At 42.2% G+C, this 27,181-nt stretch overlaps 1 protein-coding gene and 1 long non-coding RNA gene across 2 annotated transcripts in view; both read right to left on the reverse strand.

Annotated features, from left to right (window-relative positions):
• The window catches only part of MAML3 (mastermind like transcriptional coactivator 3), a 451,114-nt gene that overhangs the window by 208,762 nt on the left and 215,171 nt on the right, over positions 1-27,181 (reverse strand). The gene's annotated exons all lie outside the window — the stretch shown is intronic.
• LOC145526040 (uncharacterized) lies at positions 1,397-10,577 on the reverse strand. The gene is made up of 2 exons (XR_014068640.1): positions 9,759-10,577; positions 1,397-2,344 (listed from the first exon to the last, which is right to left on the reverse strand). It is a non-coding gene; the product is annotated as an uncharacterized LOC145526040 (long non-coding RNA).

The raw sequence follows: 27,181 nt of genomic DNA on the forward strand, positions 1-27,181 counted from the left end.
CAGCCTCTTGAATTGACTGCTGTATGTGCATCAGCAAAGGGAAGAATTCAGCCCCCTCTCTGGAAACAGACTCATGCTGCAAAATTATTTTAAGTTAATTTCCTTCAGTTAATTAAACCTGTTTCCTTATTAGCAAAGGGAGATGACCAGTCTAGTCTACATCTAATGACTCACAGAATGATGAGGTTAGCTAGCCCCATCTCTATATTTAAACTCGACTTTTAGATTGAGTCTGCTAGCACTCGTATAAGCAGTATTAGCCCTACCCAGTATTTAGTTCTGCTTTTGTGACTGTGGAACCAAGGATTCTCTCAGAAATATCCATGTGAACTTCCTCTGAGGTCTGCTAACGCTAAATTCACATACTGTTTCATCTCTCTGATGTGTGTGTGTGTGTGTGTGCACCCAAAGTACCAAGACATATACCCTTGTGAGTTTGGGGACTAAGTAGTACTGGGGAATCCTCTGAATCCTCCTGTCACATGTTACCTCTCATGCAGGATAAGCTTATGGTGGATACACTCTGACTTCCTCTTTATCTTAAGCAAAATTTTGGTGGTGATGAGGGGTGTTGACAGGGACAGGAATTCCTCTGGAATGGCCCAGGGATCCAGGTCCAAACCAGGATAAACCTGATGGTATTGCTGAGCCAACTGTTACCCAGACAGCCCCAACAACTGAAACTTTCCTCAAAGTTACCAGCAAATAGCCACCGTTCACCAGGTATACCCTCCTATGCCAGGCAAATCCAAAATCTCTTCATTCCCCCACCCACCCTGCAAGGTAATACATATCATTTCTACAAATGAGGAAACTAGGGCTCAGGGAGATTAAATAGATTGCCAAGGTCACACAGCTCACGGGAGGGAGTCGAGGTTTGAATTCTAAAGTCTGTGCTTTTCCATTCCATGCTTCTCCACTTGTGATTGGAATGTGTTTCTCATTTCCAAATTATTCTGAAAAGAGCGTGGCTCTGAAAGAGACAGGAAGAGAGGGGAGGCATCTTTGGAACCGCTCTCTCTCTGCAGTGGTTGCCTGGTACATAAGGACATACTATCTGAAACGGGATTTCCAAAAAGGGCTGTATCTCTTTCAGATGTTCTCAGAACAGCTCTTCAGCTGTCTGAGCTGCACAGGTATAGATACATACCAGCCACTAACCCAACGCTGTCTGATCCTAGAAAAGAATAGTGTCAGCAACAGCTGGCACAACACCCACACGGGTCACAGGAATGGCCAATCACATTGACGACCACTCTCCAGGAACATCACTGCAAGGGCACCAACACAAGAACACGTTTCCCAGGAAACCAAATCTGCTCATCAATCACGGTTCATCACTGCAGCAGTAAAAACTCACACTATACTGGCACTGCCTTCACTTGGATCTTTATAATTTTCTTTATTTTTTTTTTTATGATTGTCCTTCACTTTAGTTTCACTGTCCTCATAAGACAGGGTTAATATTCTCTAGTTCAGAAGATGACTATATACGCCAAATGAGGCAATGTATTCAACAAGGCCACTTGAAGACTTCTTGTAACTTTCCTCTTCCATTAAGGACTTCATAGTAACCGGGTGGGGATTTCCAAGTGGGTGTCCCTTAACACCCTGTTCAATGCTGTTATCAAGTATAAAGATAACACAAATATACAATTATAGATGACAGAACCAAGATTCCACAATATGAATACTGCCAATTTTTTAAACTTGAGGTTTACATCCATGAACAGTATGAAAAGGCAAAAAGATAGGACACTGAAAGATGAACTCCCCAGGTCGGTAGGTGCCCAGTATGCTACTGGAGATCAGTGGAGAAATAACTCCAGAAAGAATGAAGAGACGGAGTCAAAGCAAAAACAACACCGAGTTGTGATGTGACATGATCTATTGAGATTTTATATCTCTTATTAAAATTTATAGTCAAAGTTGCATACACATGTTCCCTTACTTCATATAATAGATCTTTATGGTGAATCATTTTATAAGGAGGATAATCACTCTTTTTTAAAACTTTTAATTTCTATGTATTTTGTTGCCTTAAAATGGGGTAAAACTGTGCCCAGAATGCTGTGTCTGTGTTTTCAGCAAAACCTTGCCCATCTATCTCCTTGTCTGAGTATGCCCTACCCCCACCAGCCTTTTCCCTGGGACTCTTGGGCTCTCTGCCTAACTGTAACCTTGCTTCCCACCTATGATCTTTCCAGTGTGTTTGCCACAAGCAACTAGAGGAATAGTTTAAAACTACTCAGAGGATGTCTTACTGCCTCAGTTCAGTTCAGTTCAGTCATTCAGTTGTGTCTGACTCTTTACGACCCCATGAATCGCAGCACACCAGGCCTCCCTGTCCATCATCAATGCCCGGAGTTTACCCAAACTCATGTCCACTGAGTCGGTGATGCCATCCAACCATCTCATCCTCTGTAGTCCCCTTCTCCTCCTGCCCTCAATCTTTCCCAGCATCAGGGTCTTTCAAATGAGTCAGCTCTTCACATCAGGTGGCCAAAGTATTGGAGTTTCAGCTTCAACATCAGTCTTTCCAATGAACACCCAGGACTGATCTCCTTTAGGATGGACTTGTTGGATCTCCTTGCAGTCCAAGGGACTCTCAAGAGTCTTCTCCGACACCACAGTTCAAAAGCATCAATTCTTCGGTGCTCAGCTTTCTTTATAGTCCAACTCTCACATCCATACATGACCATTGGAAAAACCATAGCCTTGACTAGACGGACCTTTGTTGGCAAATTAATGTCTCTGTTTTTTAATATGCTGTCTAGGTTGGTCTTGCTGTCTAAAGTCCTTCTATAGATTCTCTTTCTCTTAAAGTCATGCTCAGGGTCATGACCTGGAAGGTGCTAGATGACCTGGTGCCTCCAAGCTCATGTCAGGCCAGCGTCCCTTCTCCACGTGTGCTCTGGCCACACAGGCTTCTCCTCCTGCTCTTCTCCTCCTCTGCATCTATACCTGCTTCCTCTCCACCTTGAAGCTCCTCCTCCCAGATCTTGCTCATCCTTCAGGTCCCAGCGCAAGTATCAACTCAGAAAGGCTGTCCCTGGCCACTGTGTCTCAGTTAGCCGCACACCGCCTACACTTGAGCATACTACTGTTTTATTTCCTTTATACCTCTTATCACAACTTATTGCCATCCTTCTTCTTCCTTTTGGCTTGGTATTCTTCCCCCATCTCAGTGCAGCTCACTGAGCATAAGGACCTAGTCCATGTTGTTGACTGATGTGTCTGTGCCCAGTGTCTAGCACAGGGACTGGCCCATGGTTGAGGTCAGTAAGTACTTTCAGAATGAAAGAATGAAGGCATGGGTGAGTGACTGTATGAACAAGTCTGTTCAGTACAGATGGTTGGCTCTGAGGCTGAGTGTGACCTTGTTTTATTAGACTAAAACAAATATGCTTCTTTGCTGTTCATCCTCTTACCTGGGACAGGGTTGTGTACACAGCAGGTCCTCAAATAATTTTCCATGGCCCCCCAATGAAGCTCACAAATATAAAGTCAAAGATTAGAAAAAATAATCTTTTTCACTGAAGACAGACATTATCCATGCTATGGAGTGTCCGCTGAGGGGTACAATCCTAGAGAGAAACAACCCAAGTCCCTAAACCTAGGATAGCATGTTTTTTCTTCCTCCTTGGGCTCTCAGGAAAAACTATTCTGGCTGAGAGGAGCAAGAAATGCTGGAATGGGTTACTGAGGAGGTGGTAGAATCTCCTTTTCTGGAGATCTTTAAAAATAGAACAGCCATCTGGGATGATTTAGATATGGTCTCTATTGAAGAAGGGGGATGGAAAGGAAAGATCTCTCTAAGTCCCATCTCATCCTTGATTTTCTGATATTTCACTTTAAGCTTTTATTCGAGGCAAAAGCCTGAAAGGAGCCAGGAATTCACTTTTTCTTGTTAACAGAAAGTGAAATCCCATTTTCCTTTGAGCTGTAATTCTGCTGTATCATTCTCCTTTTCTCCTCAAATGGGCAATTTGGATGTCATAATTTTTTGGTTAGGTAGAAAGTTTAGATGACACTTAACTTCCATTCTCTTTCTTCCTGAAAGGGAAGCAAAGGAATCTGAGATAGAGGAGTTTAGATATTGAGAAATGACAGTGTGAAGAGCACAAATCCGTGTGGGTTTTGCTCCCACCACTGAAAACAATAGAGGGGGAGAAGTAGCCCAGATAAAAACAGGCACGACCTTGTGGAATGCTACACACCCCGTGACAGGGACCCGCCATGCTTACACACAGAAGTTAAGTCTAGAAGTCTCATCTGCTGTTCGTAACAATTCATTTTTCGTCCTGTTTTATTTATTTTTTTAATGGAATCAAGTTTGGGGAAGTCAACATGTAAACAGCATAAGGCATATTTTTTCCTTACATTTGGCTATGAAATTTATAGCAGTTGAACTGTTTCTGAGCTTTATTCTTATGACTCTTGCTTGGTTTGTCAAAGCTGTGTAGTCGAAAGAATAATAGATTTTAATACACAAGAGTCTGAATTTGACTATTTTTACTACAGAGGCCACACCATAAAAAGCCTTGCTTAATGTTCCTCAGCAACATTTGTAGCCATAACTGTATTTCTAACTTAAATAAACCTGGTTGTGATGATCAAATACATTTATTTTTAAATGTTCATCATGGGCACCAAAGTACATAACAAACTAATGGTCAACAGGACTGTGGTTTTGTTTTTTCTTTCTTCCAAAAGGAACACAAACAGCTTTCAATGATGAAATTAACTCTTTCATCTTTTGGTAAATTAGTGGATAATCCATACTTTTATGAAATATTGTGTTAAGCCAGAATGAAGTGTGACCATAAAGTTCTTCCCAAACCATACTTGAAAGCCGGCCCTGTCACTTCACAGGACATCCATCCAGGTCATGTGCTCCTTCATCTGCTCACTGTTTCCAGAATGTCCACGTGGGCGACATCCCTGTGGACCTCTGGGTGTGCCTGTGTCCACTTATACTAGAAACAGAACCTGAATGGCAGATGTTTGCAGAAAGAAACTTCTAAGGTAGAAATAAGAGCAAAGCAAAACAAAAAGGCAGAAATGGGATATTTTCAAAGGACGGGAACATGAATTACTTTGAGCGGCCCTAGTGATACAAAACCCACACATGGTTGTATTTTGGTCCATTCTGTTGTGTAAGTCTTTGCTAGAGTGGCAGTCACCACCTTTCACTTCTGGACAGAGGACACATATAGGTTCAGGGCTGAGAGAAACACCTGATCCTTTAACAGAATAGGACTAAGTGTCGGCGGGAAAGTTGTAGTTTCTACAGAACGTGGCTCCAACTTGTCCTCCCATGAGGCAGCTGTCTGGCTGCTGGAGCCCCTGGGGTTACTGCAGAGGGGCAGGGTTCAGTTTGGGCCAGGGTTACAGAGCCTAGCATACTGGGATTTAATCCCTGGGTTGAAGCCTGGATGGGTTTGGGCCCAGCTAGGTCAGATCTGAACAAAGAAAGCCTCCCCCCTCCAATCTTCTTTCTACCTGCTTTGTCACCTTCTCTTTGCCCCACCCATACCAAAACGAGCAGATGGCTGCAGCTGAGAATGATGGTGGTACTTTAGAGGCTAGGTCTTGTGACCCTATGGACTGCAGCCCGCCAGAATCCTCTGTCCATGGGATTTCCCAGATAAGCATACTGGAGTGGGTTGTCATTTCTTCCTTCAGCAGCTGAGAATGTAGCCTCCCAGATCCCACGGGCTGAATCCCCCTGCCCTATTTCTTCTCTTTATTCCCCCTCTGTCTCCTCTCTCCTCTCTGCCTTATGCTGTCCTAGTTGATCCCAGGGAGCACTGGGCAAAGTCGCAGAGCAAGTGCCACCTCCTCTGGGAGGGTCTCAATTTGGAGCTCGTCTATCTACCATTCCTCACACCTAGGCTCTGGGACAGCTCCTACTGAAGACCCAGGTCTTCCTTTCCAGGCTTCCGGTCAACGCCCCTCCCTTTCCATCACTAGCCCGCAGGACCTTGCAAGGCGGGTCACTTTGTTATTTACAAACTATCCAGTTCTCCCTCTCACTTCACTCTACTGCATCATCGTTCTCTATCGCTCCTTTGGGGTTTGCTCACAGCCTTCCCTCACAAATTCAACACCACCACTCCCTCAGTGCAAAACAAGCGTGGAGAGCTTGCTCGGGCTTGCAAAAAAGGAGGGGGTGGGCGGTTAGCTGCTTTCCCAAAGCCCTTCCTCTGGCACTGCACATGTTAACGCCTATCTGCGGGGAGATTGCAATTCTAACATAATGAGATATTAATGAGTTTTGCACATGTCCCCAGCTACAACAGTTCTCTCCCCCTCCCTCCATCCCCTCTTCCGCGCAGAATCTGCTGTTTTTCTGACATTGCGATTTGTCCCCCTTCCCCTCTCCCACTCGGACGCCCCCCGCCACCCCGCGCACCTCAAGCTGCCAGCACTACAGCGCACCAAATGGGTTGGCACCGCCTTGTTTCCTGGCCTAATGGATGCTTGTTTAAACACTGGGGCTGTTTGCATTACTGCGGCTCACTGCATGTTAAACACAGTCCTCTGAAACCCTATGCCAATCCAATAAAGGTATCAGCAGTTCAGTGCGGGGAGGCAATTAGGAGATGTTCCCAAGTGTGCCTTCGAAGCTCTAGGAAGGAAAATTTGATCGAACAACTAAAAGGAAAATCTGATTCGGCTCAGCATCACGTGGAGGACACAAGGCTTAACGGCAGCCAGGTCTGCGGAGGGCAGAGGGAAATCAATGAGGGGCCGGAGGGAGCACGTGCGCCACGTTAAGGCGCCCTGAGCCAGTCTGTTAGGAACCCCGGCTCCTGCCTCTGCGGAGACACCCGCCTGTCCTGCCACTTTGGCTCCCTTTATCTTCCTTCCTTTCTTTTTTTTATTCCAAGGGGTATACTTATTTATTTTTTAATGACAAACTGCCATCCTTCTTAACATCCTGCACCTCTCTTTTACCTTTAATTCCTTAAGTACTCATAAAAAAAAAAAAAGCCTTTTCTTGTGCTAGATCATTACCATATCAAAGGCTATAGAGAGAGAGCACAGGCAAAAATCTTAGAGGGATAATATACCAGCAGAGAGAAGGCAGGGCTTCAGAGAGGTCGGTGGGTCCCTAACCTCTGGCTAATGATATCAGTCGATAAGGCCATGGATTGGTTTTCTGCCTTGGCTAAGTCGGAGAGAGTAAGGGAAGGGGACACAAGATGTAAAGCAAAAGTTCTGGAAAACCCTCTAGTAAGTTCTGGACTTCGGTTTCTTTTTACTTTTCTCTGCTTTTCATTTAAAATCTGCCCCGCAATGGCCCTTGTTTCCGGGAGAAGGCAGCAGCGGATGTGCCTGGCAATGCCAAGAAACGCTACACACAGAGCTCACTGGGGTGCCGTCCATTTGCCAGGAGTTTTGCCAAATCCCTGTCTATTGCCCGAGGTTCCTGGCACAAGGGATACAGCCAAGATGGAGCTGAGCTGCTGTCAGCCTCAGGCAGGTGCAGCCCAATCCAATGCGCGGAAGGATAACGCTGTCCTTTCAAGGCTGATGGGGCCAGAGTGCTAAAGGGAGTGTGTGGTCTAAGTGAGCTCTAATCACCATAGGGTTCCGGACAGGTAATTACGGATAACACATTGAAAAGTAGTCCATCCACAAGAGTCTTTATGCAGCCTCCAGAGCAGCACAGACTTAGTTCCCGGAACAACAGAGGCCCCGGCCTTGCACCCCTGACTTGCCTTTTTGTTACCCACTGCACCTGCTATAGAAAAAACTCCAGCTGCCACACCCCCGGGCTCCAGGTGGCAGGGAACCAGGTAGTGAAGCGCCAGCAGGCGAGCAGCGTGGCTGCCCGGCCCGACTGCAGGGAGGGACGCAGGGCTGTACTTCTCTCTGTCATTGACCGGGAAAAGTCAGGGCAACTCAGGAGGACAGTAGCCTTCAATGTCCATAACTGTTGACACCAGGTCAAGTACTACTGGTTTTACAGAAGCCGCAGCTGGTGTATTTGGTTCTTGCCTTCTCCTTGGCTTTCTGACTTAACATTCACGGAATTGCCTCCTTATCTCAGGCCTGAAAATATGGCTGAGAGCACTATGGTAAAACCCTTCCAAAAATTACAGAAAATCCCTTGCTTATCCTGCACTTCGGGGAATGATGTGTTCCACTTAAGATACACACACATACACAAACACACACACACACACATATACAGGCTACACCCTTTAAGTGCCAAAATAATTTTTAAAGATTTGAAAACTTTGTGATGAAAAACTTTCTAAAAGTATTTAGGTGCTTCCCTAGTTTAGTAAAAGGTAGATATCAATAACTTTTTATGGAAAATTGTAATATGTTCTTTTCTCTTTATTTTATATTGGTGTGTAGTTGATTAACAATGTTGTGTTAGTTTTAAATGTACAGCAAAGTGATTCATTTATACATACACACATTCTTTTTCATCTTTTCCATTCTGGTTTATCACAGGATACTGAATATAGTTACTTCCCTGTGCTATAAGATAGGTCCTTGTTGGTTATCCATTTTATACAATACTGTGAACTTCCAGATGTTCAAGCTGGTTTTAGAAAAGGCAGAGGAATCAGAGATCAAATTGCCAACATCTGCTGGATCATCGAAAAAGCAAGAGAGTTCCAGAAAAACATCTATTTCTGCTTTATTGACTATGCCAAAGCTTTTGACTGTGTGGATCACAGTAAACTGTGGAAAATTCTGAAAGAGATGGGAATACCAGACCACCTGACCTGCCTCCTGAGAAACCTGCATGCAGGTCAGGAAGCAACAGTTAGAACTGGACATGGAACAACAGACTGGTTCCAAATAGGAAAAGGAGTACATTAAGGCTGTATATTGTCACCCTGCTTATTTAACTTATATGCAGAGTACATCATGAGAAATGCTGGGCTGGAGGAAGCACAAGCTGGGATCAAGATTGCCAGGAGAAATATCAATAACCTCAGATATGCAGGTAATACCACCCTTATGGCAGAAAGTGAAGAAGAACTAAAGAGCCTCTTGATGAAAGTGAAAGAGGAGAGTGAAAAAGTTGGCTTAAAGCTCAACATTCAGAAAACCAAGATCATGGCATCTGGTCCCATCACTTCATGGGAAATAGATGGGGAAACAGTGGCTGACTTTATTTTTTGGGCTCCAAAATCACTGCAGATGGTGACTGCAGCCATGAAATTAAAGGACGCTTACTCCTTGGAAGGAAAGTTATGACCAACCTAGTCAGCATATTAAAAAGCAGAGACATTACTTTGCCAACAAAGGTCCATCTAGTTAAGGCTATGTTTTTTCCAGTGGTCATGTATGGATATAAGATTTGAACTATAAAGACAGCTGAGTGCCGAAGAATTGATGCTTTTGAACTGTGGTGTGGGAGAAGACTCTTGAGAGTCCCCTGGACAGCAAGGAGATCCAACCAGTCCATCCTAAAGGAGATCAGTCCTGGGTGTTCATTGGAAGGTCTGATGTTGAAGCTGAAACTCCAATACTTTGGCCACCTGATGCGAAGAGCTGACTTATTTGAAAAGACCCTGATGCTGGGAACGATTGAAGGTGGAGGAGAAGGGGACGACAGAGGATGAGATGGTTGATGGCATCACCAACTCAATGGACATGAGTTTGGGTAAACTCTGGGAGTTGGTGATGAACAGGGAGGCCTGGCGAGCTGTGGTCCATGGGGTCATAAAGAGTCAGACACGACCGAGTGACTGAACTGAGCTGTGTACATGTCAATCATGAACTCCCTAACTATCTCTCTACCCTTCCTTATCCCCTCCCCAATCATGCGTTTGTTCTTTAGGTCTGTGATTTTGTTTCTTCTTAGTAAATAAATTCATTAGGTAGATTATTTTTTGATAATTCATAGTGTCCTACATTACCAACCTTGTTATTGGTTATCCGTCGGCTGCTTAATTTCCTTGGTTAGAGGGAAAAAAAGGGTAGTTAGCTGACTATCACTGTTTATTAGGAAAGAAGAGAACCTTGCAAAAGATAATAGGCCAATACATTTAGGAGACTCACTTATGATCTGTCTTGAGATACCACCTTGCTGTTTCCAGAGTCTAAGCTCTGTAAGAATGCTAGACTTGTTTGTCAACAAGACATGAACTATCCCCACTCAGCAGAAACAGTATGTTTTCATTTCTTTTTTCTTCTTAGTGTTTGAATATCATCACAAAATTTTTAAAAAGTGATTCTGACCCCAAACATTTTCAACCTGCTCTTTTATTCTCTCCCCAGACAAAGAAACTCACAAAATCTCTGGGCTCTCATAGTGTCACTCTCATCCAGAGGCAGCAGCAGAAGTGTACTAAAATCACAGAAAGAAAGTCTGCTGCCACGATGGAGAAGTATGGTAAAAGAGAACATGCTGTCGGTAGCGAGTCTGAGATAATCAAAGTAGAGACAACAATTACAGGTGGACATAAGGATTTTCCTCTTCTTTTGATTGCTTCTTTGTGTGTACATTGAGGCTGTTTTAACTTAAATATATAAAGAATAATCTCTGAAATCTTTACCTTTCCTATTATTTACATAACAACATTTTCTCTTTTTTCCCTAGTTGTAATGAAATTTTCTCTCCATGGGAACATCTTGAATTTTGTTATCCTCACCCAAGACATGGCATTCGTTCTCACCATCATGAAATAAAGCTCATATCCTATTGTAAAACCGTTAGATGATTATGAAAAACATTGAAGTCAGTTATCCCAAAGTGTACTTCCAAATACTACTTTTCTCAAAGAGGTGTAGCTTTCACCCTTTGATATCATACTTGGATACAGATGTAAAAATCTCTTACGCTCAGGAAAGGAGCATCTTATATATCTCATTTTAGTATCCATTTATATCATCACTTTCTGATTACCAAAAATTGCTGGAATGCTTTGTTCGGAATAAAACCCAAGATTCTTAAACCTGAGTTATTGATGATGGAAAAATTCAGATTAACAACTGGAAGAACCCTGGCTGGGTGACCTTTCATTACCCTTCTTCCTTCAGTTTTTAATAACACAATCAGCAAAACATGATTTTAGTTTCTGTTAGAAGAATTAAACCTTTAGATCAAAAAGTGACTTAAAAATTAGGGTAAAAGCATAAATTAAATTTGGGCCCCTAAACAAATATCTGGGCTTCCGAGGTGGTGCCAGTGGTAAAGAACCTGCTTGCCAATACAAGAGACATAAGAGACAGGGGTTGATACCTCGGTGCGGAAGATACCCTGGCGAAGGGCATGGCAACCCACTCTAGTATTCTAGCCTGGAAAATCCTGTGAATGGAGGAGTCTGGTGGGCTACAGTCCATGGAGTCACAAAGAATTGGACGTGATTGAAGCGACTTAGCACACAGGCATGGAAGCAGATAGTTAGAGGTCCCTCGTTTATTAGCCTCCACAGAAATGACCTCCATCTGCACTGTGCAAAAGGTGAGAGAGAGAGAATTTTTGTGAGTCTCTGCACTGGAGCAGTTGCTCCTACTGTCAAGATAAAGTGGCCAAGATACAAGGCACAGTCCCAAAGCCAAGAGTATAAAAATAAGTGTGAACAAAGTGTAAGAACTGGAGCCAGTGCTGTCACCTTCATCCTCGCCATGCAGAAGAGAGACCATTGATGATACCCTTGGAAACAGCATCTGTCTGGTGAAGAACAAGTTGACAAAGGTTTTATTCTATTCTCTCTATTGCTTCCCTATGTTTGAACATATCCAAAATAAAACGTTTTGAAAAAAGTATGTCGACTGGTTCACTGGAAAAGAATGCACAGAGGGCAAAGGAAGTGAGTATTGTATCAGCTCAGCCATCTGCGGATGGAGATCTTGAGCTCTTGCCGAGCCGTAATGCAAGAAGAAAGAGGAGGATGATGGAGAAAGCACAGGGGCACAGAGGGCAGTCTCTGTTCTTGCTCAGAGAACTCCCCAGGGTGATGGGAAGGTCCAGGCAGTGGAGAAAATGCTGCTGTTTACATCATGTTGTCAGAAGAGATTTCAGACAGAGCCCCAGTCAACTCAAAAACCCAAGCATCCACATACAGAGATGGCATGTTCTATAGTGTCTTGACCGGAAGGAAATAGCTTTTTGCACAGGCTGTTAGACCTACATATCCAAAAAAAAAAAAAAAAGTGGAAACAAGATGCAAGACAAGGAAAAGAATGACAATTAGAAAGGATACAAAGGATGTTTGACTGCTTAACTTTCATTAAAGCCATTTTGGATCATCTTTGATTAAAAAGTGTTTACAATTTTAATTACTAATAGCTTCCCTTTAAAAAGTTTAATTTCAAACTATTTTTGACCTACAGAAAAGTGGCAAAAATAGTACAAAGCCCTTCTTATCCTTTACATTGCTTTCCTTAATGTTCATGTCTTACTTAACCATAGCATGATTATTGGGAACAGGAAATTAATATCCATGCTATATTATTAATTAAACTATAGACCTTATTTGAATTTCAGCATTTTTTACACTAATATCCTTTTCCTCTTGCGGGATCCCATCCAGAATGGTCCCACGATGCAATGAGTTGTTATCTTTCCTTAGTCTTCTCCTTCTTTCCATGTCTTTCTTGGCCTTGACACTTTTGAAGCGTACTAACAGTCATTCTGTTGGAGGTCCCTCATTTTGGCCTTGCCCAATGTTTTTTTCATGACTGGAATGAACTTATGCCTTTTTAGCAAGAATACTACAAAAATGACGTGGTGTTATTCTTGGTGCATCATATCAAGGGGTTCATGATGTCACTATGGCTTATCACTGGTGCTGTTTCCCATGATCACTTGGTTAGAATGGTGTCTTATTTTTCCAGTGTAAAGTTTCACTGTCTTTCCCTTTATAGTAAAAAGTGTCTTGAGGGAGATATGCTGACACTATACAAATCCCACTTCTCCTTATATGTTACCACTAATTTTAGCGTACATCTGTGAATCTTGCCTGAAACAATCATGACTGTGGTGTTTGCCTAATGGTGGTTCTGTTTTCCAGTTTCCTTCCACATTTATTACCTGGAGTTCTACTTAAAGAAGAGTTGTCACTTCTCCATGTTTTCTATAGTCAGTATGGAATCCTTGATATTTATTTTATTCTACAGGTTAAAATTCAGTACTATCTTTATCTTTCTGCCCAACTTGTACCAGCTTTGGTCACTAGGAACACATTTACATCGACTCCTGTGTTCTTTTGACAAGCTCTTGTCTTTTGGAAGGAGTGTTTCCTTATTTCTTGGCGCTAGAAGATGTTCCAGGTTTGTTTTGTGTTTTCCCTGCCTGAGCCCTGAAACACAACTGCTTCTCCAAGGAGGCTTGGTTCCCTTTATTGGAAAACCGAGTTTAGAAACAAGATATGGATGCTGAGTGAGCTTCTTGCTTCTAGCCTTCTCAGCAGATGGAGCTAGGTATTAGTAATATATGCATGCATACTAACCCATTTATATACAGATATGTATATTTTTGTATCTCTGTGTGTATAGATAGTAGTTTATACTACTACTCTGATCCTAATCCAATAGGGTTCTTTTTAGCCTTCCTGTCTCTCTATTGAGGGGCTTTCCTGGTGGCTCAGTCAGTAAAGAATCTGCCTGCAATGAGGGAGACCTGGGTTTGATCCCTGGATCAGGAAGATCCCCTGGAGCAGGAAATGGCAACCCTCTCCAGTATTCTTGTCTGGAGAATTCCAGGGACAGAGGAGCCCGGTGGGCTACATACAGTCCATGAGGTTGCAAACAGTCAGACACTGAGTGAATAACACTTTCACTTTTCTCTTTATTGATACCTTTTCCTCCATCACTGTGATGCCCATAATAGCTTTCTTTTAACTTAAAAACATTAAATTTAATCAACTCCAAAGCCATTCATAGATTAGACTGGAAATGGAGTTATTAATTTAGCAAATATGAATTGGCAAGTACTGTGTTTGTTTAAGGCCCCAAATAAAGAACTCTGGGTGGAATGGAGATAATCATAGACCCTACCTTCAGGTAGTTTATGGGCTACCAGGAAATATATAAAAATAATACAGAAAGTAAGGAGTGCCCAGAGAAACAAATAAATGGTGATGGGCATGCAGAGGAAGGAGAAATGCATTCCTATTGGAGAAGTAGGGAAGGCTCCTGAAGAAGCTATGGATCTTAAGAGCAGGCAGGATGGGATCTGTGATGATTAGGGGAAAGCACTCCAGAGATAGCTGGATGGTATCACTGATTCAATGGACATGAATTTGGGCAAACTCCGGGAGATGGTGAGGGACAGGGAAGCCTGGCCTGCTGCAGTTCATGGGGTCTCGAAGAGCTGGATACGACTTGGTGACTGAACGACAACAGCGGCTTCAGAAAAAGGAAACAGCTTGAACAAAAGCACTGGAAGAAGGTTGTGGAGGCAAGGCATGGAAAAAGAGTACCTGTGTCTGGCTGGAGTCCAGGACTACGAAGGGAGCATGGTGGCTGGAGCTGGATCACAGAGCACCACGGACAGGTGGCTACGGTGGAATCTGCGCTCTGTTCATGGGCCATGGAGAGCTCCTGAGGTTTTGTGAGCAAGACAGGACCAGACAGGATGTAGTGGGACTCAGAATGGAGGGGGAATCTGTGAACCAGGGAAGATTTATGCAGGAGAGAAATCAGTCTAGAAGCTACTGACACAGGTTAGGGAAGCAGAGATGGTCTGAACTACGGTAAGAACAACAGGTATGGAGAGGAGGCATTATATATGAGGAGCAAAGGTGAGCACAGTCAATAACAATTGACAAGAGCTTAGATGAGGAAAGTCAGGAAAGAGTCAAAGGTAACTTCTGGATTCTAAGGAGATATATTAAAAAGCTATTACAGTTAGAAACTAGGATATAAGCAACATAGTGGGAAACTGTCCAACAGCCCCCAAAATGCAGAGTTGAGGTAGATCACTTCCCATGTGATCATCCTGGTGCTTAGTTATGTGTGGACAGGAAAGGAGAGAAAATCACACATTATATCAAGCAGTGACGTTACTTTCTAGCAGCAATGCTAAATGTCATATAGTAAAAAAAACAAAAAAACAAAAACCTGCATTAAAAAAACAAAATGAAATTTCAAGATGATAATGAAATTTCACTTGCCCATGATGCTGCTTAACTACTAGCATTGATAATCACCACAAAGGAGTAATTTCTTTGAAGTTAGATAGTTATCACTCTCTAAACTAGAAATTGCCAACATTTTATCCATATGACTTGGAGACTAGTAAAACGGAGCAATATAACTCCAGTCACCAGGGAGTTTTAGAACACTGAAGTTAGAATGAAACCATAACAGCTTCTCTATTAATGATGTATCACTATTCAGATGTGATGGTTTACCTCAGGGAACAGCTGAAACTCAAATATACTAGCATCTAGACGGGGGAGCCCGGTGGGCTGCCGTCTATGGGGTCGCACAGAGTTGGACACAACTGAAGCGACTTAGCAGCAGCAGCAGCATACAACCATGGGGCTTCCCAGGTGGCGCTAGCGGTAAAGAACCTATGTTTCAATGAAGGTTTGACCCCTGGGTTGGGAAGATCCCTTGGAGGAGGGCATGGAAACCCATTCGAGTGTTCTTGCCTGGAGAATCCTATGAACAGAGGAGCCTGGTGGGCTACAGACCATAGGGTCACAAAGAGTTGGACATGACTGACATGACCTAGCACAGCACAGCACATACAACCACGATAGCACTTACTAGTCAGTACATAATGTACAGGCATAGGCTGTGTTTGCTGGAGAATATTTGACTTTCAGGTTTGAGAAGCAACTACAAGTCAATTATTGTTATGTCACAGTCTTTGTTGACTGTGTTCTTTTAGAGGAATAAAGGAATGAGCTAAGTTTATTCATTTGTTTTGCAAGATGCTAGACACTTAATCATGCTATAGGGCAACAGAGAAGACAGAAGTGGAGGAAAAGAGCACACACTTTCCTTCTACTAGATTGTGATGAAGTCAGAACTGCAGACCTATTGGCTGTAAGGAAGGCTGGCATGGATGCTCAGCCTGGCCCCAGCCAGGTGACCATGTCTGGATGGGCCAGCACCCACTATCCACAATGGCCTGCTCGTCCTCCCCCTGGTTGTGGAGATGAAAGGCCTTCAGGTAGAAGGCCTTCACCTTCTTAGACAAGGTGTCTCTGTTACCCTAATGGCTCTCACAGGATGAAGCTGCTAGAATGATTTAGAAAACAGACATTCTTCCAGTAGAAATGGAGAGCTTTCTAATCAAGTGGAACAGAGGCTATTATTCAGTGGAATCAAAGGAGTCACACCAAAGGAGAGAGTCCATGTTATCATCTGTTAAGAAAGCTCTATGACCACAAGAGCTGCCCATCACCAGCACACACTTCCAGGCAGAGTCTGTGGACCCAGATTCATACCCTGAGTTGACAGGGGCCTTGAGGACAACCTTGCACTGGACCTTCACTAGTACAAAGATAGGTTGAGGCTTCCCTGCTGGCTCAGATGGTAAAGAATCTGCTTGCAATGCGCGAGACCGAGGTTCAAGCCCTGAGCCAGAAAGATCCCCTGGAGAAAGGAATGGCAATCCACTCCAGTATTCTTGCCTGGAGAATTCCACGGACAGAGGAGCCTAGTGGGCTTCAGTCCATGAGGTCGCAAAGAGTTGGACAAGGCTGAGAGACTAACACACAGACACACAGGAGGTCAAAGAGGGCACCATTAGGGAGACGGCAGCTTTGAAGATATGAAACAACCATTCTAATGGAGATCAAGCTCCCCCCCTTATGAAACTGCCATGTTAAAAGACTTTTTTATCAGTTAAAGCAAGCAAGGTTGGCAGAACTGAATGCATCAGCGAGAAAGAATTAAAGGCAAAGACTGTGAAGTGGTGAAGACATCTGACATCGTGCACTGGCCCCCTCCCCGCAATCCCCCTTCATGCCACTTTCCCTCTTCTCTGTCCTTCCAAGTCCCTTTCTCTGTGTTTAAATATGGAGTAATGGGACACTTGACCTTTAAACTGTTTACTGATTAATGACACTTTACTATGTTGGTTGCTTAGGTTATTATGTTACTAATTGATTCCATGAGTTTTAAAATTTTGGTTTATAACTATGAAATTGAAGGCCTTGTTACTGCTATAGGAATTTCAGGCCTTGGCCAGTTGTGGGCTGTATGAATTGAGCACTCAGAAGGGCCATGTGATCCCATTTTTAGTTCTCTAAAGAAGTGAGGCGTCCGAATTAAAAGAAATATGGAGTCCGTGTTTCCTTTGTGATCCTGGAATCACTCAGGTTATGGCTCTTGTGTTCCAAGATGCTGTGAAGGAAACACTGCCAGCGAGACTGACTCCACAACTTGTAGGATCCAGGGCGAAATGAAAATGCAGGACTCCTTAATCCAAAATAAACATTCTCAGATGGTGACAGCAGGGCACTAACCCATGCTCAGGTTCCAGAAGCCACAAAATCCTGCTGTTCTGCCTTCCAGTTCCTCTTCGCTGAGCAAGTCTGTCATTCTTGACACTAAAACTCACCAACCTGCTAAGACACTACTTGATCATGACCAGGTTTCATCTGCTGTTTCTTCTTTGGACCTTGTATCACCTAGAACTTCAGAGGCATATTAAAGTGATTTCAGGTTTCCCTAGAGGCTCAGTGGTAAAGACTCTGCCTGGCCAATGCAGGAGACATGTGTTCGATCCCTGGTCTGGGAAGATCCCACATACCTCGGAGCAACTAAGCCCATGAGCCACAACTACTGAGGCTGTGCTCTAGAGCCCGGAAGTCACAACTACCGAAGCCCATGTGCCCTACAGCCTGTGCTCCTCAACGAGAAGCCACTGCAATGAGAAGCCTGTTCACTGCAACTGGAGAAAGCCCGCATAGCAGTGAAGACCCAGCACAGCCAAAATTGAATAAATAAATACATAAAATTATTTTAAAAAATGTTTTCCACTTTATGTTTTGTTATTTTATGCAATATTTCATTTTGTATTCACTTTGGAATAACAAGAAAGTGAAAGTCACTCAGTCATGTCTGACTCTTTGCGACCCCATGGACTGTGTAGTTCGTGGAATTCTCTAGGCCAGAATACTGGAGTGGGTAGCCTTTCCCTTCTCCAGGGGATCTTCCCAACCCAGGGATCAAACCCCGGTCTCCCGCATTGCAGGCAGATTCTTTACCAGCTGAGTCACAAGAGAAGCCCAAGAATCCTGGAGTGGGTAGCCTATCCCTTCTCCAGAGGATCTTCCCAACCCAAGAATTGAACCAGGGTCTCCTGCATTGCAGGTGGATGCTTTACCAACTGAGCTGTGAGGGAAGCCCATTTGAATAACATATTCTGGAGCATGACCCCATGCCTGCTCTAATTTTTTTCTACCAAACTGCAGTCGTGGATATTTGTGTAGGTCAATGGAAGGCATTCTTCCTGCCATCTAAGCATCTTCACTACATCAGCAACCCTCCTGTGTGGTCTCCTTTAGTATTCTCTGTTTTTGGAATGACTTTCTGAAGAGTGAAAAGAACTTTAAAAAGTACTTCAGAAATAATATCCTGATTTGCTTTGTTCATTGAATAGTGCTCTTTTGACTGCCTTCCTTTGACCAAACTTTAGAAAAATATGATGTAAATAAAAGGTATTCTCTTCTTGTTTCTCATATCAGGGCATTAATTTTCTATTATGCTTGCATTTTTTTTGTTTGATCTTCTTTAACAAATTTTTAAAATTTTATTTTTTGGGGGAGCAGTTTAAGGTTCAGAGCAAAACTGAAGGGGAAGGCACAGAGATTTCCCACAAACCCTTTGTCCCTATGATCAGATTTTTATTGCTTAATTTATACAGTCATCCCTTGATATTCACAGAGGACTGGTTCAGAACACCTGTAGATACCAAAATGCTCAAGTCTCTTAAATAAAATGGTGTAGTATTTCCATAAAACCTATGCACATCCTCCTGTATGCACTGTCATCTCTAGATTACTTGTAATACTTAATAAGTAAGTGCTATGTAAATAAAGTTGACCCTTGAACCGTGGATTTGAATTGCTGAACTACAGGGGTCTACTTCTATGTGGATTTTTTTTTCAGTAAGTGCCACAGGACCACATGATCCATTGTTGATAAATCTACAAATGCTGAACCACAGAAAACGGAGAAATGTCATTGTGGGGGAAGAATAAATTGTAAAATGTTTTAAAGGAGTTTCATTGATCTCAGGATTATGCAACACCTCAAACTAACTAAGGGTAACAAAGTGTTGCTTAGTTAACAGTGACTTGGTGTCAGTTAAGGGCTTTAATTAGTAGTTAAGGCTTATTTGTAATTAGCATATTGATTATTTACACATAAGCCAGTGCTTCTAAAGTGCTTGAGGGGATCAACAGAACAGCTTGTGAAGAGTTTCAAATCCCCCCTCCCCCCATACATCATTTATTTCAGTACTAATAGACACTATTTTCCAAGCAGGTCTCTACTAGGCCAAGGAAATATTGGCTAAACCACAAATTCCAAATAAGTATTGTCATCTAATAATCTCTATTTATAGAAAAATGTTATCTGAAGTCCTTTTAAAGCAGGTTTGCAGAGGTGACAAACCATTGGAAAAGAAACAGTGATACAGACCTAATCTAGGTTCACACACTTCCACCAGCAGTGTCGATCTCCTATGTCTCCAGTTTAAGTGAACTGACGAAACTCTACAAGATTTGTTCACGAGGCCATCTGCCTTTGGTCACAGCTGATGGAGCCAGGGAGGAGCCCCTGATCCAGGAAAATCTGCAGTCTCTGTACGACATAGGCTGGCTTGAAAGATGAACTTCCTCCATCAGCTTCTGAATCTGGGAAACGTGTTGGGGAACACCAGAGAAAGAGATGCAGCTAGCAGTGGCCCCAGAACTAAAAGGACAGCAGTTAAGAAAAGACCAGGAGCAGGAGTGAGCCATGTGCAAAGGTTGAGTTGCAAAAGTTGAGTTGTTTGAGGAAACAGAGATGTTGTGGGAGGTAGGGAGGGAAGAAGGGAGGAAGGGAGGGAGGAAGGGGGAAGGAAGGAGGAGGGAGAGATAGAGGGAAGGAGGGAGGGAGGGAGGGAAAAGGGAGAAGGGAAGGGAAGGAATAAAATGAAAGCCATACATACACAGACAAGACAGATGACAGATGGACCACGTTACCCTTGAGAAGGTGTGGTTTGCGCCCAGAGATTTCCTCATTGACTTTTCCACTCAGGCCCGGCCCATAAGCATCCTTAGAGTGAACCTCTTTATCTTCTGAGATAAATTGAATGTGTTGCTGTTCCTTATTCTGTAGCTTGCTGCCAGAGATGAACTAAAATGCCCCCAAACATCTTCATAATAGGAGCAAAATCAGGGGCCTGGGGGTGTGTGTGTCTGTGGCTAGGGGATAAAACAGAGAGACATCCAACACAGAATACATTTTACACTGGAAGAGCCTTCCTTCCTATAGATGTGAATATTTTTAAATCTTATTTTATATTGGAGCATAGTTGATTAACAGAGTTGGTCACTTTCAGGTGTACAGCAAAGTGATTCAGCTATAATATACATGTACCTATCCTTTTTCAAATTCTCTTCCCAGTTAGGTTATTACCTATATATATGTCTTTGCAGGTACACAACCACAAAAAGGTCTTTTGCTGGGATGGTTAAGGCCTGGGTCCTGCTTGTAAAAGCCATCAGTGGCTGCTGCGCTGTCAGGCCTGATGCCAGGGCAGGTCATGGAGTCTGTCACACCGCTTTGATGTCCCCAGGCAGGACAGCTCCTGCCTGCTAAATATTCATTTAATCCAATTTGGCCAATCAAACTTCAGGTCTAATAAATGATTACAGTAACAGGCAGCTCTTAACCCACAGTCCCTTCTGTCTCCTGGTCAGCCTGGGGTTTTGTTTGAAAACCAGGATCTAGCAAAGCAGCAAGGGGGATCCCAAAGAGAGAAAGTAAGAGAGAGGCTGTGTGGTGAACATGTTTGTGAGTGTGTGAGTGTGAGTGTGAGTGTGTGTGTGAGTGTTTGTAGAGGGGGAGGGAGAAGGAAGGGAAGAAATGGAGAAAAAACCAAGCAAAAAAAAAAAAAAGAAATGGAAGGCTATGTGAAAAGGCACATGGAAATCCTCCTCTCTCAACCGGAAATGCAGATTTAAACGTGAATCTGCCTTCCAGGCAGCCGTGATGTCACTCGCCCTTCATCAGAAGGCGGATGCCCCTTGCCTTCATGCTTGCCCATCATTCTCTTGGAAAGGGGTGGGGGAGTTGGCAGGGACTCTTCAGCTCTCCTATTTCTACTCAAAGAGAAATACGAACCACGTAGTTCTCCGCATGCCTCACTCAAGAGCATGCAGAGAGAACGACCTCATCTTCCAAAGAGCTTGGGGCAAACACCCAGCTCAACTCGACGTGTTCTCTCCGTGTCCGGGAAACCCGGTGGGCTGCCGCTCTTGTTCTCTGAACATCCTTGGCCTAACACCACTTTGGAACATGAAGACAAGATTCTTTATCTACCGAGAGAAAACAGACCCTGAAGCCTATAGCAATTTTCTGCTTGTTGAATCTTGTGCCTGGTTTGTTTCAACAAAGCCCAGTTTCCTTAGCATCACCTGGGTTATTCTATAAAACAGGCACTTCCATGTGGGTGTAACTGGGTTTAACCAAAGCTCTCCGCTTTGCCAGACACTGTCCTGGGCAACATACTGCTGCCAATATCCACTCAATTAGAAGGTATTCATCATCCATTTTGCCATTCTCCCTTCTGCTCATCACCCCCCACCAGCAGTCTTCAGATTTCCTGGCAGATGCAGTTACATGGCAACCATGAAGACACTCTTTTTTTTTTCCCAGACAGATATTCTATGAATCCTTGCAAGTTTATTAGTTCTGACTCATAACAATCCATCAGCCATAAGTGCAATAAATGATGCTTGTAAATTAATACCCACATTTCTGCAGAGGAGGTTTTACATATTAAATTATCTTTAAAGTTATAAATAAATAATCTACATGAAATAGATTTAAGCAATAAACATATACTCCACAAACAATACTCAGGAAGCTTCCTGTTCACCCAGCACAGGAGATTTCGGCAGTATCTTGTTAATACCCCTTCACCCCACCCCAACATTCCCTGTTCTTCCTCTCTGGTAAGATCATAAATCCATTACATGCAATATTGGGGTTGTTCCTTTCTTAGCAAAAACTATGTGCTTCCTTTTTCTAACACTCATTCAATGCTTCAGCTGGCTTGTTTTAAAAGAGTAATTTAGAGATCTTCCAAGATATATTTGCTCCCACTGCCTCCTCTTTATCTGGTCCCCCAGCCCCTCCAACAATGCCATTTGAATAGCTTTTCTAAATATTATTTTTTTTATTTTTATATAACAGCTTTATTACACATGTATATTGCTGTTCTGTTGCTAAGTCATGTCTGACTCTTTGCAACCCCGTGAACAGCAGTGTCCCAAGCTTCCCTGTCCTTCACTATCTCCCAGAGTCTGCTCAAATACATACAGATACACACAAAACACAGTGTGCAGTTTTCTCTATCCTTTACAAGCAATGTGTTGCAGGTAAGTAATAGCACATCAAATTTTATTCTTACTTAGTAATGACGATATGGCATTTGTGGTAATGAAGTACTGAGTTATGGAACACAGTTTTAGTCAATGAATTGTTCTGTATAAACATTTAGGTTCTTTTATTGAACCTTAGGTTTTGGATATGATCTGATAAGCCTATACCAGATGGATCCTGAGGACCTCATTCCCTATTGAAAAGTCTCCCTCAAGAAACTGTTTCAGGATTTAGATTGGGCTTTACCACTGACCTAAAGAAGAACACTGACCTGTTCTTCTACCCAAAGAACAGACATACCCTGAAATTAAAAGTATCTTGTCTCTTTATTTATCTATGAAGTTTTGCTTATTTTTATAATTTATCAAAGGAGTATCATACTTTAAGTGGTCTTTAGGGAGTTTTATTTCCTACTCTATACTGTATGTCTAAGATTGAATAACTTTTAAAAAGCAACCTCTCTAACGGAAGTTCTGTTGAAATCATGGTTTCAGTTGAGTTTTTCAAGAACCCAAAACATTAGAAACTTATCTTGTTCGTAAGAGCAAAGAGGCTGGTCAGGAGCCAGCAGTCTGTCCTAATATTTGATGAAAGTAAGTTGGGGCTTACATGAAAGTGGGGCTTCTCAAGTGGCGCTAGTGATAAAGAACCATCTGCCAAAGCAGGAGATGTAGGGATCTAGTCTAGATTAGACTTTAGGGATCGATCATGGGTTCAATCCCTGGGTTGGGAAGATCCCCTGGAGCAGGACATGGCAACCCACTCCAGTATTCTTGCCTGGAGAATCCCATGGACAGAGGAGCCTGGCAGGCTACATAGTCCACGGGGTTGCAAAGACTCGGACATGACTGAAGCGACTTAGCAAGCATGCACACACAAGGGAAGGTCAAGTTTCTACCAGGTGTCAAACAACTGTATCATAGTGTCTTCCAAAATAAGTCAGAAACCATTTGTTTATTTTGATTTTTGTTTTTAAACAAGGGGAATGAGAAGGAAAGAGAGGCTAAAATGCTATCTGCCAACTTTTATTTCTAATTAGCTATAATTTCTAAAAGAAACACTCAGTAAAATGTTTTGTAGAGATACTTTGCTTTAAGTACTAAATTAAAATCTGCATAATTTCATCAAGTATCGCCCTTCCTGGAAATGTAATGATTACTGCACTCTTGTTTCTTAGAACCAAGTATTTTATTCTTAACCTCAGTCATAGATTTAACCTGCTATCACAAACCCCGACAGCATTCATATCAGTGACAACTTACAGCAAATTAAGGGTTAATGGCAAAAGTCTAGTCTAGGCAATGCTACATCAAGGGACATTTTTATTACTTAACCTCAAAGGCAACAATAACAGGACTCAACTTTATGTCGGCCACTCCTGTAGCTTCGTCGGCCCCTTTCTAAATGTCTCTTTTTTCCTTTGTTTTTCTGCACACAGATGTGCTTTTTGCTGATGAATTTAGGAGAACTGCCTCCATCAATTATGTTACACCTTTCCTGCCTTCATGCAATTTTGCCAGACTTAAAAATTTCAGGAGCCAGACAGATTAAGACGCACAGACTTCAACTTGATATCCCTGCTGGATTCTGAGGCTAGACAGACAAACGCTGATTTTGTGGTTGTCTGCTACGTAAAAGCGCCTCTTTGATGCCACACACACAGCACTCCCCATTCTTCCTGTCTCCTATACCAGTGTGGACACTCTTACATCCCTACAGAGTCTGATCCCAAGGACTTTGTGTGATTTCCAAGGCCAAGAGATTCTTTTTCCAACTTTATTGAGGTATAATTGACAAGTAAACATTGTATATATTTACAGTGTACAATGTAACATTTTGACATATGTATACCCTGTGAAATGATTATTACAATATAGCTAAGTTAGACTCAAAAAGAATGTATATATACCTGTATGTGTGTGTTCCAAGTCGCTTCAGTGGTGTCTGACTGTGTGACCCCATGGACTGTAGCCCGCCAGGCTCCTCTGTCCATGAGATTCTCCAGGCAAGAATACTGGAGTGGGTTGCCATGCCCTTCTCCAGGGGATCTTCCCAACCCAGAGATCAAACCTGTGTCTCTTATGTCTCCGCGTCTCTTACGTCTCCTGCATTGGCAGGCAGGTTCTTTGCCACTAGCACCAGCTGGAACGCTTCTCTCTCTCTCTTTCTCACATATATGTGTGTGTGTGTGTGTAAACCAAATCACTTTGCTGTCCAGCAGACATTAACACAACATCGTAGATCAATTATACTTTAATAAATTTTTTCAAAAAAGACAAAACTCTAAATTAAAACAAAAATATTTCATTTAAGTCAACAAAGGCTACGTTTTCCTTGATAAAGGTGGTTTAAAGATATATATATATATATTTTCTGAGTTCCTTCACATGGAAGCCATTACTATGTCTCATCACATGTACAGCACAACGCTGGGCACGTGTTACCTTTGACTTTAAGAGCACACTAGAGCTCAGTCTCCATTTCTGCTGTGTCCTAGTGCACAGAGATACAATACCAGGGAACTGTTGCTCATTAAGATTTACTTACATAGCTTAGGAGTTGGCTCAATTCTCAGACTTTGTTATTAATGATATTGTCCTGTAATCTATGTTAAATATAGATCATGAGCGATGCTGATGAATGAGTTGAATGTCACATTTGTGTTAGTTCAATTACAGTCATATATTACAATGTTCTCTACCCCTACTATGTAGATTTGGTGTAGGGTTCCATTATGATGACATAATATTCCTTTCATTTTCATAAAGGCATGCTGGCTTTTTTATTTTGCTTTCTATTTCTAGATTTAGCTGTACATTATTGGCAGTACATGCTACCCACATTACAGGATTTGGTAATAACTTATACTGTCTTTGAAAATTCTTCTCAAGGTGTAAGATTTTCTAGTCTAAGTTGTTATATGCGTTGAATCTTCGGTTTTCCTATATATTGTAGATTCTGAAAAATAATCCATGGAGTCATGAATTTATCACCGTTAAGTCTGAAACAAAGCCATCAATATACAGAAATGGGTTGATGAATCAGGTATCAAACTTTCAACTTGTATTTTGTTTGTTAAGAAGTTTTCTCCCCAAGTATCAGGCTGTAGCCTCTTTCCAGTGCATGAAACTAGAGTAATCTAAAAAAAAAAAAAAAAGAAAAGAAACGAGAGTAATCCTAATTTGCCATTGTTTCTGGTGGTGGTATTGAAGTCTTTTTTTTTTTTTTTTTTTTTTGAGGGTTGGGAGAGAATTCTGGAGGCAGAAAGAATGGTAATAATGACCAGACATTAACAAGGCATGTGCATTTATGTGTGATATGTGCACGTATAAGTGTCAGCATGTTGTGTGCATGTGTGCATGAATAGAGGGTTGAGATACATGCTAAACCTCACTAGTGGCAAGACATACACACACGGTCTGCCCCTGGGCCCTTTGATCTAATATGCCTTCATATTTCAGCATGAAACATACAACTGAGTGAATTACTCAATCCTCTCTTACTTTCCATTAAAAACTTTTAATATCAAACAAAGAGGCTTAACATCAAGGAGGACACAACCCAGAGGATTTCGTCACCTTCTTTAATAGCCAAGTTAAGAGACCCAGGAGTCCATGCCCGCTTAACTGTGGGCTGCCTCACACAAAGGGTTGCAGTTGGCTCTCTGCTGTCCTCTGCCCTGCTACAAACATGCTGCAACTGCTGTGTGATTACTGAAGTCAGTTCTCTATGATCAGTCTGGACACGACACTGACCACAAGGATGGAGTCAGATATCTCATCTGAGAGACATCACTTTATAACTATGATATGAGGCCCCTGGGTCCCTTTTTTCTTACGTTGTATCTTACTTAAATCACTTAGAACGATGATTTAAATCAAACTTTAAGAAGGTACAATTTCATGACTCGGTTTTTTTCTTACCAAGGTATGCCCCCTGTTGTACATATTGCCACTGTTAATGAGAAAAAACTCAGATTTCTGGTTCTCCCATGTAAAAACAGTATAAATTATATATGTAAACTACATAGAAACACATGTTGGAACAGTTACATTAGAAAACTGAATTGCGATTTGGTTAGTTTATTCCTCAAAGCTAAATAAAGCAGGTTTCTGTGAAGTTACAGTGAGACAAAGCATTTTCAATTTGACAGGTTAATTTGGGCAACATTCTTTTGCTCTGCTTTATTAGAAAAACAACCATCATAGCTCAGAAAACTGATATTAAGTTTGTGGCTGAACTGAACTGAACTGAATGTAAAATGTTTATATAAATGTGTTTGTCTTTTAATCTTTTTCTTCAATAAAACATAATTTTTTAGCAAAAATGAAAAATCAGAATTTATTTTACTGATACCTGTGAAATGGGGTGCTGGTAAAAATAAAAAAGAATGTTTCACTTAAATAAAAGGATTCTCCCAAAATAGAACACTTAAAATATAGGATTGTTTTGAATAGCATTGTGCCCCTCCAATCACATACCATCAAAAGAAGGGAAATCTTCTTCTATTAGAGAAAAAAATGTTTATAATCTTTACAGCCTATGGAGGTAAAAGAAGATATTGGAGAAGCCAGGTATGATTGACAGGAAAAGAATAAAGAGGACCCACAATTGAAGGGGCCTGGAGAGGGCTCTAGAG

This window comes from Giraffa tippelskirchi, chromosome 11, assembly GCF_054371585.1.
Source record: "Giraffa tippelskirchi isolate mGirTip1 chromosome 11, T2T-mGirTip1v1.2.pri, whole genome shotgun sequence".
Lineage (NCBI taxonomy): Eukaryota > Metazoa > Chordata > Mammalia > Artiodactyla > Giraffidae > Giraffa > Giraffa tippelskirchi.